Source organism: Chiloscyllium plagiosum, chromosome 11 (assembly GCF_004010195.1).
Source record: "Chiloscyllium plagiosum isolate BGI_BamShark_2017 chromosome 11, ASM401019v2, whole genome shotgun sequence".
Taxonomy (NCBI): domain Eukaryota; kingdom Metazoa; phylum Chordata; class Chondrichthyes; order Orectolobiformes; family Hemiscylliidae; genus Chiloscyllium; species Chiloscyllium plagiosum.
Window position 1 is genome coordinate 37280847 of NC_057720.1, and position 16703 is coordinate 37297549.

General features: G+C 38.4%; 1 long non-coding RNA gene across 1 annotated transcript; it reads left to right on the forward strand.

The window, feature by feature from the left end:
- The first annotated feature begins 727 nt into the window (after positions 1-727).
- Positions 728-14412, forward strand: LOC122554304. Its single transcript, XR_006312961.1, has 3 exons — positions 728-814; positions 3259-3472; positions 13164-14412. It is a non-coding gene; the product is annotated as an uncharacterized LOC122554304 (long non-coding RNA).
- Positions 14413-16703: the final 2291 nt, after the last annotated feature.

Consider the following 16703-nt stretch of genomic DNA (forward strand, 5'->3'; position numbering starts at 1 on the left):
ATTAAAATAAAAACCCATAGGAACTCAGATGGAGGACAGATCAATAGATTTACAGATGATGAATTATGCAACTGAGCTGAAAATATTGAATAAAAATTAATTGTGTTAACTGTAGAGTACTGTGCATTGTTTAAACAAATTGGTCAAATCATAAGTACACAGAGAATGAAATTACATTCCTACAGGGAAACATAGAAAGCCACTTTCAATGTCTAGACAAATGGCAAAGCAATTAAAATGCGAATAGAATTTTGGGGTATACAGCCAGAATACCATAGAGAATCTTTAGCTTGTGCTAGGTTTACAGTGCACTGTTGTGAACATTGCATTCAAATTTGGTCATCATCTGACAAGAACAGATATGTAAGTATTGAAGAGAAAAGAGTAACATAGATGATGTCAAGTGACATTCCTTAAGGAGCCATCTATTTCAAAGTATTATTTTCCTTGTCTCTCTTTTTATCTCCATCTTCAGAGAGATCAAAGTCATCTTTATGCAATGCATTTGATGTCCTCTTAAATCATCTCAACAAGCCAAAGAATTGCTCTTAGGTAGATTTTTGAAGCAAACAACTTTCATCTAATTACCTTTCATCTAAATACCTTTTCATAAACTTGTAGGGATACAGTTAAGGCAGGTGACAGGATATAGGAGGCACCTTCTCCACAAAGGCCCCTTCATTGGCTGCCATTGGACCTATCACTGTTCAGAGCTACCCAGGGTCAGCAGCTCAAAAGCCTAAGCAGCAGCACTGACACATCACAAAGCCTTTCTATGCCCCCACCTGTTTCCCAGCCTATTGTCAAGGAAATGGTAAGGTTTAGCTTTGTATTTTAAAATCCTTTTTTATGGTTGATGACAGTCTATGAGCCTGGAAAAAGACTGGACAGGGATAAAATTGTATCTGAGAAAAGGACACATAGAAAGTACAGGATCGAATGGCAAAAGAGCATAAAGCAAATATGGGGAAGAAGTTCTGAAGACAAGTTGTGTGTCAAAGAGGAACTGTATCAACAAATGCAAACTAATGTAAATGTACATGAGTAACAAAATGAATCTGAAGATTGGGACAGGGATTATGAGGATGAGCAAGTCAAACTTATAAATATGGTGTTGAAAAAGTCATGATACTGAATAGATATTTCTCACTTTTCATTTCAATGATTAATAAAGATGAAATGAATTGATTGCAAGAATTTGAGGGATATTATAAAACATTTCTCCAAAAGTTAAATTTTAAGGGATATCATAAAAAGAGAGAGAAGTCAAAGAGCTTAGACAGGGAATTCTGCAACTTATGTAGTGACTGAAATCAGATACTTGCAATGTATAGATGTGGAAGTAGGTGGTCTCCTTTTTGATAGGAAGCTCATCTGCACATAAAGTGTAACATCAGTTTTGCAAATGGTCTAGTTCAGCATCAGAAAGAGGGATTGATTTCATATCTAGAGAATAGTGTTTGCAGAGAGAACTAAAAATAATGGACTGAATTTTCCTGGGCTGATGGAGGCAAGATTGGAGGCAGGGTGAAAGGGGCAAAGTAGTGGAAGGTCACTTTGGTACATCTCCCAGCACACAACCTGATCCAAGGTAATTTCTCAGAGGCAGGTGAGAACAGGTTTAATAGGGGCGGACAGCCGATTACACTCTTCTTTCAATGGTACTGAGTGTCGTACCCAGCAGCTTATTGTCGCCTGCAGTAGTCTGGGTGGGGGAATAGTGACAGAAAGCTCCATGTTTCAATGACAGGGTTTTAGGAATTAAAGGCCACAACTGTGTCTGAAGGCTATTGGAAAAGTTGAACCCGATTGCTGTACTGGCTTCAAACATTTTTATTTACATATTTCTCTTTGTTTTGATGCTTTAAAGGAATGTAGATGCTACTGGCAAGGCCAATATTTGATTAGATTACATTACAGTGTGGAAACAGGCCCTTCGGCCCAACAAGTCCACATCGACCCGCCGAAGCGAAACCCACCCATACCCCTACATTTACCCCTTACCTAACACTACGGGCAATTTAGCATGGCCAATTCACCTGAACCTGCACATCTTTTGGACTGTGGGAGGAAACCGGAGCACCCGGAGGAAACCCACGCAGACACGGGGAGAACGTGCAAACTCCACACAGTCAGTCGCCTGAGGCGGGAATTGAACCCGGGTCTCAGGCGCTGTGAGGCAGCAGTGCTAACCACTGTGCCACCGTGTATTTGTTGCCCATCTCTAATTAACTTTAAACTGGGTGAAATAGCTTCATCAGTCGGAGTTTAATTAGGAATCAATCACTTTACTGTGGATCTAGAGTCATATTTAAGTCAGTAAAGCATGGCAAATTTCCTTCCTTAAAGCACATTATGAATTTAGATAGATTTTTTTATAACAATTGGTGATAGCTTCATGATAAATTCTAGGTTGGTGCCACTGAGTTGGCCTGTCTGCTTCAGCAGCATTGATATCTCCTGGTGTGACTGCCCACAATCTTGTGCTGGTTAGGTCTCTAGCCTCAGAAAGCTGCTCATTGTTCTTAATAGGAGATTGATGCCCAGAAGGTTGTACAGCAGTTGCACTGATAATAGGGACATCCTGTGGACAACCATAATCTCAGCTTTCTGTTGCCCACCAAAACATCCCACTCAGTGACTTTGGCCTTCTCAATAATTAGATGGAGGAGACCTTGGGAAAATAATACTGAAACAGAAATGGTGAAGGAGCTAAAACAGATTGTTGTGAAGTATAGCTGGGTCTTACCTGCATTTGGTGGAGCACTGATCTGTTTTTGGACTATGTTACCAAACAGCAGCATACTAGAGAGAAATAGGAGGTCCCCAAGGGTATACTTCTTCACAGAACGTGGATGCAGTTGACAAGGTCAGCATGAATTGATTGTCATGCCATCTTAGAGATTAGGTAAGGGTTAACCACATTGCGCTGGGCCTGCAGTCACATATAGACTGAGCTAGGTAATGACAGCAGACTTCCTTAAAGAAACTTAGTGATCCAGATGTGTTCTTACAATAATCAATTATACTTTCATGGTCACTATTGCTGAGATTATGGGTGGAATCTTACAGAAACCTGAATGACATGGACTATGGCGAGAAATCAGAGAGAATGATCTGAGAAGTTGGGTGAGGCCCTTCTTGAGGTCGGGGCAATCGTCACATTTTCAAACAGAATTCTGAGCATCAACATGTGATTCTTACTTGGCACCAGCAAGCTATTTATTAATGCTTGTTGTCATTTTCATTTATGTGCAGCTTCCCATCCTACTACTCAAACAGAGGAAACTGGATATCAAAAATTCCTGAAGCAAACTCAGAGCAGGTACCTGGTGATTTCAGCTCTTTGCTTGCTCCTCTAGACCACCATCTTGGACACCTAGGAACAATGTCTCAGGGCACGTGAGGGCACCAACATGATTACCCACACATCGACAGGTGCTGCATCCAATATCTGGCAGAACCTCAGGAGGTACCTTCTTTGATCCACTTTCAGGATTCTCTGAACTTTAAATCTGGACTTCAAGGTGCATTGGCAACTACCATTCAAATGCTGCAGCAGGGATATTTTGGTCAAGGGGCCAGCACCCAGCTTATAGGTTGAACTAGGCTGCATCTCAGGGCTGTTCACTTGCTCTCTTCGCACTTACTCACATTGAGCCTACCTGCATGCTCACAGCCTTCTTTCCACAGTTACATGGGACATAATTTATAGCTTTGATAAGGGTCAGTTAAGTCTTGTGCTGGGGTGAAATCCAGATTGAAGGCATTCAAACATGGAGTGGTGGGGACATTGTGAATGGGTTTGGGAGGCACCAATGCATTCAAGCACTTATATTGCATTAAAGATTACATTGCAGACATTTGTACAAGTGGCTCTGTCAGAATTTCAAGCACTTCTGAAATTTAAATTTAAATGTAAAAAATACAGTTTGCACTGTGTTTTCATGTGACATTGTTGATTCAGATTTGTTTGGCTTCCTAAACAGGCTTTAAACTATAAGCGAGTTGTGTAATTTTATTTTAGGATAATATTTTAGGCTTCACAAAGTATTTTAATTACCGTTTTTCTTTAAATGACTTTAATCATCTTAACAGATCTTCATATATGAAGCCACATGAAAACATTGAGCAGGTGGTATTTTCAGTAAAAGTGATTTGAATTTCTACAGAGACAAATACGTAATGGTGTGATTATGAGGAAGCTGGAGATAGGACAGTGGGTTGTGAGGATAGATCAATTACAGTAATAACTGTAATCAGAATAATTAGATAACAAAACATCCAGAAATGAAAGGGTAGGAATAGAAAAGTGAACATGAAATTACAAAAGCAATCTCCTGTTTAGTTAACCTTATTGAATTATTTGAGGCAAAAAGGGTGGATAAGGGCAGTATGGTTCATATGGTATTTCATGGACCTTCAGAAGACCTGCAAAAAATTAACAATAAGATACTCAAAACTAAGGTCAGGGTATGTTGAGTCAGGGGCTAGATAACAAAATGAATTGTACAAAACTGGAGGGTAGGAGTTAAGTAAAGTCTGTTAGAGTTACAGAGAGTGGTAGTGGTGTCTTGTAAAAATCTTTGCTGGGACTACTGCTATTCGATATCCCTGAAAATGATTTTGATATGTTGACATTTGGTATGTTGAAGATATAGCTAAAAATGTGGTGAAGTGGGTATTGAAAGGGATAAATTGCAAGTAAAGTTCAATTAAATGATGCTGGGGTGTTCATTATGATAGGGGAGAAGATAAAATGTCAGGGTAAACTAGCTAGTAATATGAGAAGATTGCAAGAGCATATTTATATATATAAAAGATAAGAGTGGACATTAAACTGCTGGAAAATGAAGCTGGAGAAGTAGAAACGGTGAACAAAGAAATAGCGGAAAAACTGAATCAGTACTTTGCATCGGTTTTCACAGTGGAAGACACCAGCAGCATACCAGAATTTTAAGAGATTAAGGATGCAGACAGTGTAGCGGCCATCACCAAGAAAAAGGTGAGGGTGAAACTGGTGACTAGTGGCATTCCGCAGGGGTCAGTGTTGGGACCACAACTATTCACGTTATATACTAACAACCTAAATGAAGAAACTGAGAGTATTCTTGCTAAGTTTGCAGATGACACAAAGATAGATGAAGGAGGGGAGGCTGCAAAAGGACTTGAACAGGCTGGAAGAGTGGGCAAAGAAGTGGTAGTTGGAATACAATGTTGGAATACAATGAGATTACACACTTTGGTAGGAAGAATAGGGATGTTCTTCAAAATGGCAGGGCTGAGCCCAGTACCTGTCCATTCTTGTTGGTTTTCTTTCTGCTTTTTCTTTAAAGCTGAGAGAGTGATTGGTGAAGGAGGAGGCTTCTGGTGGCAGTAGCAGCAATGCCAGGAAACTCCAGGGACAGCTCCACCCCAGCCCGAGTTCTCTCAGCAAGCGAAGAGCAGGTCCTCGGTTGACCCCCATGCCCAGACTCCCAGGATGTTGCTGGGGGGTGGGGAGGGTTTCAACTCCGCAACAGTGAAGAAACAATACTACATTTCCACATTAGGAAGTTTTGTGACTTGGCAAGTTACTCGGATGTGCTGACTGCCCTAGATCATCTAGGTAATAGAAGTCATGAGTTTGGAGAGTTGTGTCATAGGAGGCTTAGAAAGTTACTCCTATTCATCTTGAAGATAGAACACTTTTGTAGCAATGCAATAGCAGTGAAAGAAAATAATGCTTCAGATAGTGGATCGGCTGCAAATCAAGTGGGGGGCCTTTTTTTAGATTAGATTAGGTTAGATTACTTACAGTGTGGAAACAGGCCCTTCGGCCCAACAAGTCCACACCAACCCGCCGAAGCGCAACCCACCCATACCCCTACATGTACCCCTTTTTACCTAACACTACAGGCAATTTAGCATGGCCAATTCACCTGACCTGCACATCTTTGGACTGTGGGAGGAAACCGGAGCACTCGGAGGAAACCCACGCAGACACGGGGAGAATGTGCAAACTCCACACAGTCAGTCGCCTGAGTCGGGAATTGAACCCGGATCTCTGGTGCTATGAGGCAACAATGCTAACCACTGAGCCACCAAGCCGCCCTGAGCTTTGTCCTGGATGCTGTCGAGTTTCTTGAAGTTCTTGAAGAAACAGGTGGAAACCATTCTATCATAATACTCATTTGTGTATTATGGATGGTGGAGTGACTTTGGCTGTCAGCAGTTGAGTTACTAGCCTCAAAATTCCCATTCTTTGGTCTTCTCTTGTAACCATAGTAATTATAGGGCTTGTCCAGTTAAATTTCTCATCATGTTGATGTAGAGAACTCAGTCTTGGTAATCCTGTTGTATATAAAGGGAGGAGGTTAGATGTTCCTTAATGGAAATGGTTGTTGCCTGGCACTTGCTTGATACTTGAACGTTGCTCATCATTTATCAACCTAAACTAGTTTCATTTATACCTTCTCGGAATCTTGAAAGCACACATGAGAAACAAAGGAATAAAGGGATAGAAAGGAAAAGTATTGTCACAGTTAATTAAGTAGGAAGTGGCTTATAGACAGTATAAACTCCATCATAAATGGAGTTCTATAGATTCTATGTAATTCTAAAAAGTAATACAGAAGCATTAAATTACTCAACTGTTTAAATAAATGTTACTTCAGAACCAGAGAACATAAATTCTAAATTATAGGAATGTAAATGTGAAACAGATATTAGGAGGTATTTCCCTCAGAAAAAAATATAAAATGGAATGAGGTGGAAGGTCAAAAACGCTAAGATTTTTAAAAATATTTTGGTTATTCTAAAGTATTAAAGAGAGCTTTTGAGAAATCAACCTTTTTGAAGAGAATTGAATAGAGTGGTGTTACAGAGCCAAATACCATGTGAGCATTAAACCAGTCATAGTAATTCTTCAGCTGTGATTGAGAAAAAGCAATGCGTAGCTACATCTTGAGGAATAGCATTGATAAAGTTCCAGAAGGAAAAAAACTAATGTAATTCTTAGACATGTTGCACTTTTTGCTAGTTCCAAGAACTAGCATGATAATCACTGCATAGAACAAATCCAAAGTCAAAACTATAGTAACAAGACTTCATAAAGTTGAACATATAACCAAGGATTGAAGATAAATAAGTGTATTCTTTATCAAATCACCAAAGTATGTCTCTTATTTGAAGCAAAAATCCTGTAAAAGTTTTGTTAGCACACTACACAAATTAAATTATTCATCTGTTGTTCTTATGCATTAAATATTTCCAAGAACTGGTTAATTCTTATTCAAGGTAACAAGCAAGTGCCTGCAATCCTTGGGATGAGATAGGATCAACTATCCAATAAATTGGTCTCTTGGCAGTATCTTATAAGGCAATCTTATTTTGGACCTTCAACTGCTTCTGTCATATTTTACAATTGCTTGTTCTCCATCAAATGTGGAGTGGGATATTTCCCGTTTTAGTTGTTGCTTTACAGATTGTATCTATCATTGAACTAAATAGCTAAGCTTTCATATGTAGCAACTCAAATGTTGCATGAATGATCACTTGAGCTGTAATCAGGTATTTTAAACTCACCATGAAGCACCCAGAAACTCTCAGCTGGACATATGCTAGCCACTATTTTACACTGTTTGACTAAAACTAATTTTTTCTTATAGTATGGGATTTAAAATTTCTTTCTTCTGTTTCAGACATTGATTACTGTAATTCATGGGAACATATGAACAGAAATAAACTATTTAGTCCCTTGACACTCTTCTACAATTTAATTGGTTGATTTGTGTCTTAACTCCAGTTTTTTGCAGGAGGAGAAAAAGCATCAAACTAATGGCCTTGAGCATGGTTCCTTCTGTTTTTAATCTTTAGCACAGTTTCGGTTAAAACAACAAAATACCATTTCACATTTGTATCTTCCATCTGCTAGTTTAAGTGACGATGTAATTTCTACAGTATGAAGTAAAGTTTGGCTCATGTTTAAGTATTACCTTTACAGAATTAAATTTTGAAACAGCTGACGATTATATATCCACAAAGGTTTCTCTTAAGATTGTGATATATCTAGCAGCTTCCATCTCCCTAAAGGCAAGTCAGTGGTGCCGACTGCTAAGGATACCTGGAGGTCATGGTCCCTGAATATGCTGGTAAATCCATTTGCTATTTAGAAAAGGAAGATGATTGATTTTATCTTGGCAGAAATCAAATCTGTTGGAATGGATGGACGCAAACCATTATGTAGTGAGTCTAGACTTCAAACTGTGTTCAGGAAAGCTTCAAGAAGTGGCAACAGTTTGACAGAGAAGAAATATACATGGATTAAAGAGACTTGCGTGTGGCTAAGTAATATGCAGACTGATGTGAAGATAGCATGTTATTTTTGACTTGATTATTCGTCACCAAGTTGTTATAATAAATAAAGGATAATTTAGCGATTTTTGTGAAAATTTGTAGCTCACGTCGATGATAAATATGTAGGTTAGCTCACTGAGCTGGAAGGTTTGTTTTCAGATGTTTTGTCACCATACTAGGTAACATCAATGAGAGTCTCTGGTGAAGTGCTGCTGGTATGTCCCGCCTCTCTATTTATAGGTCTCGGTTACTTAAGGTGGGTGATGTGGTTTCCAGTTCTTTTATTTGTTTTCAAGGGAAGGTAGATAGGATCTAAATCGATATGTTCATTGATGGAGTTCTGGTTAGAATGCCATGCCTCTAATAATTCTCATGCGTGTCTTTGTTTCACCTGTCCTAGGATGTGTATGTTGTCTCAGTCACAGTGGTGTCCTTCTTTGTCTGTATGTATAGAAACTAATGAGAGTGGGTCATGTCTTTTGGTGGCCAGTTGGTGTTCATATATCCTGGTGGCAAGTTTCCTGCTAGTTTGTCCGATGTAGGGTTTTTTACAGTTCTTGCATGGTATCTTGTAAATGAGGTTATTTTTCATTTCTAAACCAATGTAAAATGTACAACAGTAAAGTTACTCCAGTAGTAGATTCAATTGTGATTACTTCAATTGTAATTATTAATGTCGTATAAGGCATTCTTTCATTTAGTAATGGTAAACTATATTGTGATCTGTGCCCAGGAAACAAGCCAAGGTGACATTTTACATGGAACTCCAACATTAGAGCAATGAAATGGTCTGTCAAGAAACTCTTGGTCAAGGTGGTCTTGGATCTATTTCTAATCAACAGGATTGCAGGTCACTAACATTACTGTAACATTCTAGATAGGAGCAGCTACTGTCTGAAGCATGAGTGGATAGCTTTACCACAGCATGTAGAAAGAAGAGTGAAGCAGTAAGTTAATGACCAAATATCAACATAAAATCTTCGATTTCTATTTGCATTGAAGCAAAATTAAACAATAATTACCATTGCAAATAAAAATCCTTTTAATTACTATCTGATTATCACAGTTTTTACTATTTGCAATGACTAGGACACATTATTTTGTTAGCCCAAGTGACTGACTATTGTTTATGGTAATGATTCTGAAGGGTCTAATGTTACATTTGCTTCGTCTATTCTACATATAGCTTGTTGGTGGAGACAAGGAATTCTACTCTAACTTTCAGAAGGAGCAGATATACCTGTACTAGCTCCCTAAAATCCTAGTAATTATGACTGACCAAATATAGGTGTATTTATTGCAATTATGTAATAAATTTTGTAAGGACACTACCTTTTCTGTAGTTACTCTACAGTGATGTATCCTTGATCACTAATCACTTGACAGTCAAAAACAAAGACAAAGAAGAATTGGCAGCAATGAACTATCTCAAAACACCCTTACCCAGTATTGATAGAAGTAGCAAATACTACAAAATACCAGAAGAGGTCATTTGGAAAAACACCACACTGACCAATTGTGTGCACTGTCACCAAGACATGTCTGTGAAGCATCAGACACAAACATTTACCTATTGTTTTGCTGATCCGCCATGGCAACAGATGACAAAGGAGGAGGAAGATGATAATGCTGTTGTTGCAGCAATGGTGATGCTGTGATAATGTAGTTAGATTAGCAATCCAGAGGCCCAGGCTAATACCTTGGAACATGGGTTCAAATCCTTCCTTGGCTGCTGGCGAAATTTAAGTAGCAAATGACATTGTTTACAAATAAAATCCAAAATTAAAACTTAGTCTCAATGATAACTTCATGGTACCATCATCAATTGTTGTAAAAAAAAACTTGATCACAAATGTCTCCATTTAGAAGCACCCTCTCACCACCATTTAAATTTAGAAGGTTTTCAACAAATGAGCCAACATGGGGGTGTCTAATCCTCATTCCCTATAGGAAAGCCTCTTGGGCAGTTGTCTAGGGCCTCAAAGCTGGCATGAGGCTTTAAAAGCTTAAATTGGCTAATTGCCACTTCGCAGCTAATAATCCTGTAAATCTCATGGACAGAAGACTGACTAGTTAATAGGAAGCAGAGAGTTGGAATAAATGGGTCTTTTTCAGACTGGGACAAAGTCATGTGTGATGTGCTATAAGGGTCAGTACTAGAACCTCAACATTTTACAATTTATATAAACGATTTTAATGAACTGATTGAAGGTGTGGTCACTAAACTTGCTGATGACACAATGACAGGATAGGTAGGTTAGTTGTGATCATGCCCCTATCTACATCAACAGAGCTGAGGTAGAGAAGGTCAAGAGCGTCAAGTTCCTCAGAGTGACGATATCCAGCAGGCTGTGTTGGACCTACCATGTAGATGTGATAGTCAAGAAGGTACAACAGTGCCTCTTCTTCCTCAGGTATCTTAGGAAATTCAGCACATTCATTAGGACCCTCACCAACTTTTATAGAAAACATACTATCTGGGTACATAATAGACTGGTATAGCAACTGCTCTGGCCAGGACCGTAAAAAAACTACAGAAGATTGTGTGCACAACCCAGACCATCATGGAAGCCAACCTCCCAGCCATGGACTCCACTTACACTTCTCATTACCACAAAAAGGCTGCCAACATCATCAAAACCCGCTCCCACCCGGGGAATACTCTCCTACAGCCTCTTCCATCAGGCACAAGATACAGAAGCTTGAACACTCAGACCAATGGGTTCAAGAACAGCTTCTTCCCTGAAATTATTAGACTGTTGAATGGACTGTCTAACTTCATATAATGTTGATCTTGATAATGTTGATCTTGCTTTTTGCACCACCTTTGCAGTTGTATGCCTTGCTCTGTCTAAGCACCCAATGTCTATATGTCCTTGTTTGCTATGATCTGTTTGTGCTGCTTGCAAAACAAAGGTTTTCACTGTACTTAGGTACATCTGACTACAAAAAAATCAAATCAAATCCAAAGAGGACATTAGGAAAATACTAGATAGGGGTTAAGTGAGTGAGCAAAGATCTGGCAAATGAAGTACCACATGGCAAAGTGGGAAATCAACCATTTTGGCAAAAAGAATAAAAAAAGAAGCATAAGAAGAGATTAGGTATCCGAGTGTTTGAATCAGAGAAGGTTAGTATGTAGCTACATCAAGTAATCAAGAAAGCTAATAGAACTTTATATTTTATTGCAAGGGGAATTAAATGCAAGGGTAAGGAGGTTGTGCATCAGGTATTGTTAAGACCACACTAGAAGTACTGTGTACAGTATTGGTCACTGTACTTATGGAAAGAGGCTAATATGTGGAAGCAGTCCAATGAAGATTTTCTAGATGAACAGTTGGAATGAGCTGATTTCCTTATAAGGAGCAGTTATACAGGCTTGGCTGAAATCTTCTGGAGTCTGGAAGAGTCAGAGATGACATAATTGAAACATATAAAATCCTGAGGGGACTTGACCTAATGAATGTGGAAAGGATATTAGCTCTTGTGGGAGAATCTAAAACTAGGGGCTATACTTTAAAAATAAAGGGGTTGCCCATTTAAAACAGAGCTGAGGAAACATTTTCTCCCTCAGTGGATTTTGAGTCGCTGGAATTCTCTTCCTCAAAAGGCAGTGAATGCAGAATATTTAAACATTTTTAAACCAGATATTGATGAATCTTGATTACCAAAGGGATGAAATATTAGCAGAAGTATACAGGAATGGCAAGTTAAGGTTAAAATCAGATCAGTCATTTTTTTATTTATCAGGCTTGAAAGACTGAGTGACCTACTTTTGTTCCTTGAACTGAAGAAACTGGAATAGTTGCACATTTGATGCATTTATGAAAAAATAACTTTTCACCACAGGCTTGTTTATTCCAAATGTAGTTTTGAAAAAAAATTAGCAGAGACTGGTTTAAGGATGTGGGAAAAATAACACTGGAAATAATTAAAATTGACACTGCTCCAAATGCAGTGATTGTGAAAAGACAAGCGAGTGAGTTCCAATAACAGACTGCAGTAAGCAAGATCAGAAAATAATTCCAGATGCAATGACAGTAAACACTGTTGTTATAGCAATGGGATAGAACACCACTAATCGAAAGACACACAAGTGAAAAATGTAACAAATTATGTGAGAATACAAAAGTGAGGATAGTGAAACATTTGAAAACAAAATTTGAAAAAAGCTGAATATAAAAGTAGTCGTTATAACAAATTGCTCCCATTAACAGAAAGGAAAGGGAAGATTCAAACTCAAATAGTTAAATGACCTCAGCTGGAGAAAATAACTGATCCATTTTTGTTCTCAATTCGTTGAAATTAGAAACCACTTCTAAAATTTTTATTCTGCTACAAATAGAGATTCAGAGTGACTATGGTTGTGCCTGCCAGCCAAATTCTTTTACTCATTTAATGAATGAAAGAAATAAAGCTTTGTGTTTATACCAAGCCTTTCATGGTCTCAAAGTGTCCAAAATACAGCACAGCCAAACATAATTTTGAAGTGTAGTCATTGTTGTGTTTGATGATAGGGAGAAAAATCATAGAGCCAGAGAATCGCAGAATAGTCACAGTGCAGGTAATTGGGCTCATAGTGTCTGCACTGGCTCTCTGAGCACTTTGAATTGGGGCCTTTTCCTGGTAACTTTGCACATCGTTTCTGTTCAACTAATCATCCAATGCTTTCTTGAATGCCACAACTGAGCCTACATCCGCCACACTTCCAGACAGTGCATTCCAAAACCTCACCATTTGTTGAAAAACAAGTTCTTTTTAATTCTTTGCATTTGCTTCATTTGCAAAATCATATTAAATCTGTGTCCTCTGGTTCTCAATTGCAGGCTGAAGAACAAGAAAGATCAAGAAAACCCATTTTAAAGACTTGAAAATGGAATGAGGGAAGAAATGTTAAAGATGTACCTCTTTAAATAGGTTGGATCTTTTGAAGGAATACATAAGATGCAAAGTAGGTTTTCTACCACACCTAGGGTATAACATCATTAGGTAGTCTGAAGAAACTCCATGGACATTTTTCTATTACTCATAATTTCTGTTGCAGTGAGATCAGAACTAAATTGAAAATTAATTGAATTTATGCCATTTAAAGTACACTGGTCAAGACGTGTCTTTATTCTGGTCTAAGTTAGAACCCATTTCATGTCATCAGTCTTTACAGTTGCCTCTCCTCCTAATTCATATATGACCTATCCATGGAAAGGTTACATCTGGGAATGAGAGTTCACAATAATTCAGGAAATTATGGCTTTTATGAGGACTCTCTGTGACTCAATAACTCCCAAGTTTCTACTTGAAAATTCATATCAGATTTCTGTGCATGTCACCTTAGTAAATTTGTTGCCCCATTGATTCCCAAAATTAAATGAAATAATAAAAATCACACATAGAAGAATTTCAACCCAGTTGTCACTGGTCACTGCAATTCGTAAGGTAAACCCACTTCAGGGTTTTCACAGGCCCCTTGTGTCACAGATTGCAGTCAACGTTCTCATTCATTTAGCGAGAGAGACTGATGCTTGCCAATAACATGAGAATAGTTAAAACTGAAGAAGATTAAATGTGTATTATTATTTTACAATTTCTCTAGTTACATCCAACACATCTGGGATCTTTGGCAATTTTTTAAAAATTCTGCAATCTCCCTGATGTTTAATTCATTCTTATGTTGCAACAATGAGCTTCACAAGCTCTGTTTTGCCAAGTAGAGAAGGTTAAGGACAATTATGAGATATAACTGAAGGCTGTGGTAAAAGCAATATATTGTGGATGGTGGAAATATAAAATAAATATGGTGAAATGTTGGAAATACTAATTGGGTTAGGAAACATCTGTCGAGAGTGACAAACCTAAAGTTTCAGGTTGGTTAGCTTTTTTTTTCCCAAATGTAAACAGTTCTAGATAGATACAGAGGTAGGAGAATGTTCCCCTTGATTTGGCAGAACAACATCTACCAAATCCATTCTTCTTATTCATACATTATTTTTTGACGATTGTTTTTGTATCTGCACAGTTTAAAGCTTATTTCTCAAAGGTCCACAGGTAATAATCCACTTCTCCATGCCCTCCAACAGTGTTTCACAGGGACAGTGGGCACAAATCCCTGGGTGCCTGCCCATCTTATGCAATTCAGTGGCTGCCTGCCATGGAGAGTGGATGGCCCAGAGATCATTTCATTGACCTCAGCTAGGAAGCAAGATTTCCAGCTATCATGTGTTGTTTACTTCAGAACAAGATCATTTTATGACCTTATTTGAGGTTCCCAATTGAGCTTCACTACCCAAGAGAGCTGAGACTTAAGCAACTCTCCAAGACCCATTTGCTTCTATACAGCGTGTTCTCTATTTAAAATTCATCTGAATGAAAAAGCACAAAGTGACCTAAATGCTTCAGTGACATTTCTTATTATGCTGCAGAAATCAATCAAATCTACATTTGTAATTCTCAGCATGCAAGGTCCTAGCCAGATTTTAACTTTTACCAGAATCACCACACCAGATTTATTACATTTAAGTATATTCTGAGAATATTGTTGCTTTCTAAGATACTGTCAGTAGACGAGCTTATTGGATAGCTGATCCTATCTCTTTCCAAGGATTGGAGACACTTGCATGTTGCCTTAAATAAGAATTAACTAGTTCTTGGAAACATTTAATGCACAAGAACAACAGAGGGATAATTTAATTTAGGTAGTATGCTAACTAAACATTTTCAGGGTTCTTGCTTCAAATCAGTGACATACGGTGGTGATTTGATAAAGAATACACTTATTTGTCTTCAATCCTTGGGTTGTGTGCTTAACTTTATGAAGTCTTGAGTGTAAAAATCATATGGAACACTACTCACTCACTTTCAGAGTAATTACCAAAGTCAGTACAATACACCCCAAATCAATGCACTTCATTGCATTGTGAAGCCTATAGTTACTTACGAGTTTAAATTGTTTTGATCTATTAAATTTGAGCCAGTAAGGAGAATTAAGTGTTCAGCTGAGTAAAGTGGCGCTCACAGAGCTCCAATTTCTTCTTAAAATCAAAATATAACTGTATATCCATAGGCATATATGTTTGATATCAGACATGGTTTGAATATGATTATATTTGCAGAGCTCCAGAGAAAAATATTCAATTATAAACCTACCTACTTCCAGAGAAAAATATTCAATTATAAACCTACCTACACTCATGCTCCATTATTGATTAATACAATGCATCACCAGCATTGTAATGCAATGGGGCACAACCATCAAGAAATAAGTGGAAGGACAGAGGCCAGCACAGAGTAAGATAAACAATAAGATCAATAACATTTTTAAAAATGTTAAAGAAGGCCAATACTCTTTTTTTAATTCAAATTATGGCTGAAAAAGAGGATATCTATTTAGTTTTGGAAGACTTTTTTTTTACATTATACACTGTTTCACTGTTTTGTGTTGTCTTCATTATGAAGCAGATGGAACTCACCTTTATTGTAATGTCCCAATGTTTAGTTGATGATTTTGTTCTGATTAACTACATCAATATGATAATGCGTGTCTCAATTTGGCCTCAGTGCAGCATTGCTAGAAAGACTGAATGGCCTGAAGGTGGATAAATCACCTGGACCAGATGGACTACACACCTGAGTTCTAAGGGAGATAGCTAAAGAGATAGTGGAGGTGTTAGTGGTGATCTTTCAGGAATCACTAGAATCAGGGAGGGTCCCAGAGGACTGGAAAATTGCTAACATGCCACCCCTATTTAAAAAGGGAGTAAGGAAAAAGACAGAAAATTATAGACCAATTAGCCTGACCTCGGTTGTGAATACGATCCTGGAATCCTTGTGAAGGATGGGATTTCTGAATACTTAGAAGTGTATGGTAAAACAGGGCAAAGTTAGCATAGTTTCATCAAAGAGAGGTCATGCCTGACAAATCTGCTAGAATTCTTTGAGGAAGTTCTTTATGGGCGCCACGGTGGCACAGTGGTTAGCACTGCTGCCTCACAGCGCCTGAGACCCGGGTTCAGTTCCCGCCTCAGGCGACTGACTGTGTGGAGTTTGCACGTTCTCCTCGTGTCTGCGTGGGTTTCCTCCAGGTACTCCGGTTTCCTCCCACAGTCCAAAGATGTGCAGGTCAGGTGAATTGGCCATGCTAAATTGTCCGTAGTGCTAGGTAAGGGGTAAATGTAGGGGCATGGGTGGGTTGCGCTTCGGCGGGTCGGTGTGGACTTGTTGGGCCGAAGGGCCTGTTTCCACGCTGTAATCTAATCTAATCTAATCTAATCTAATTTTATAAGAAATGAGCAGATTAGACCAAGGAGAGCCAATGGATGTTATCTACTTGGACTTCAAGAAGGTCTTTGACAAGGTGCCGCACAACAGACTAC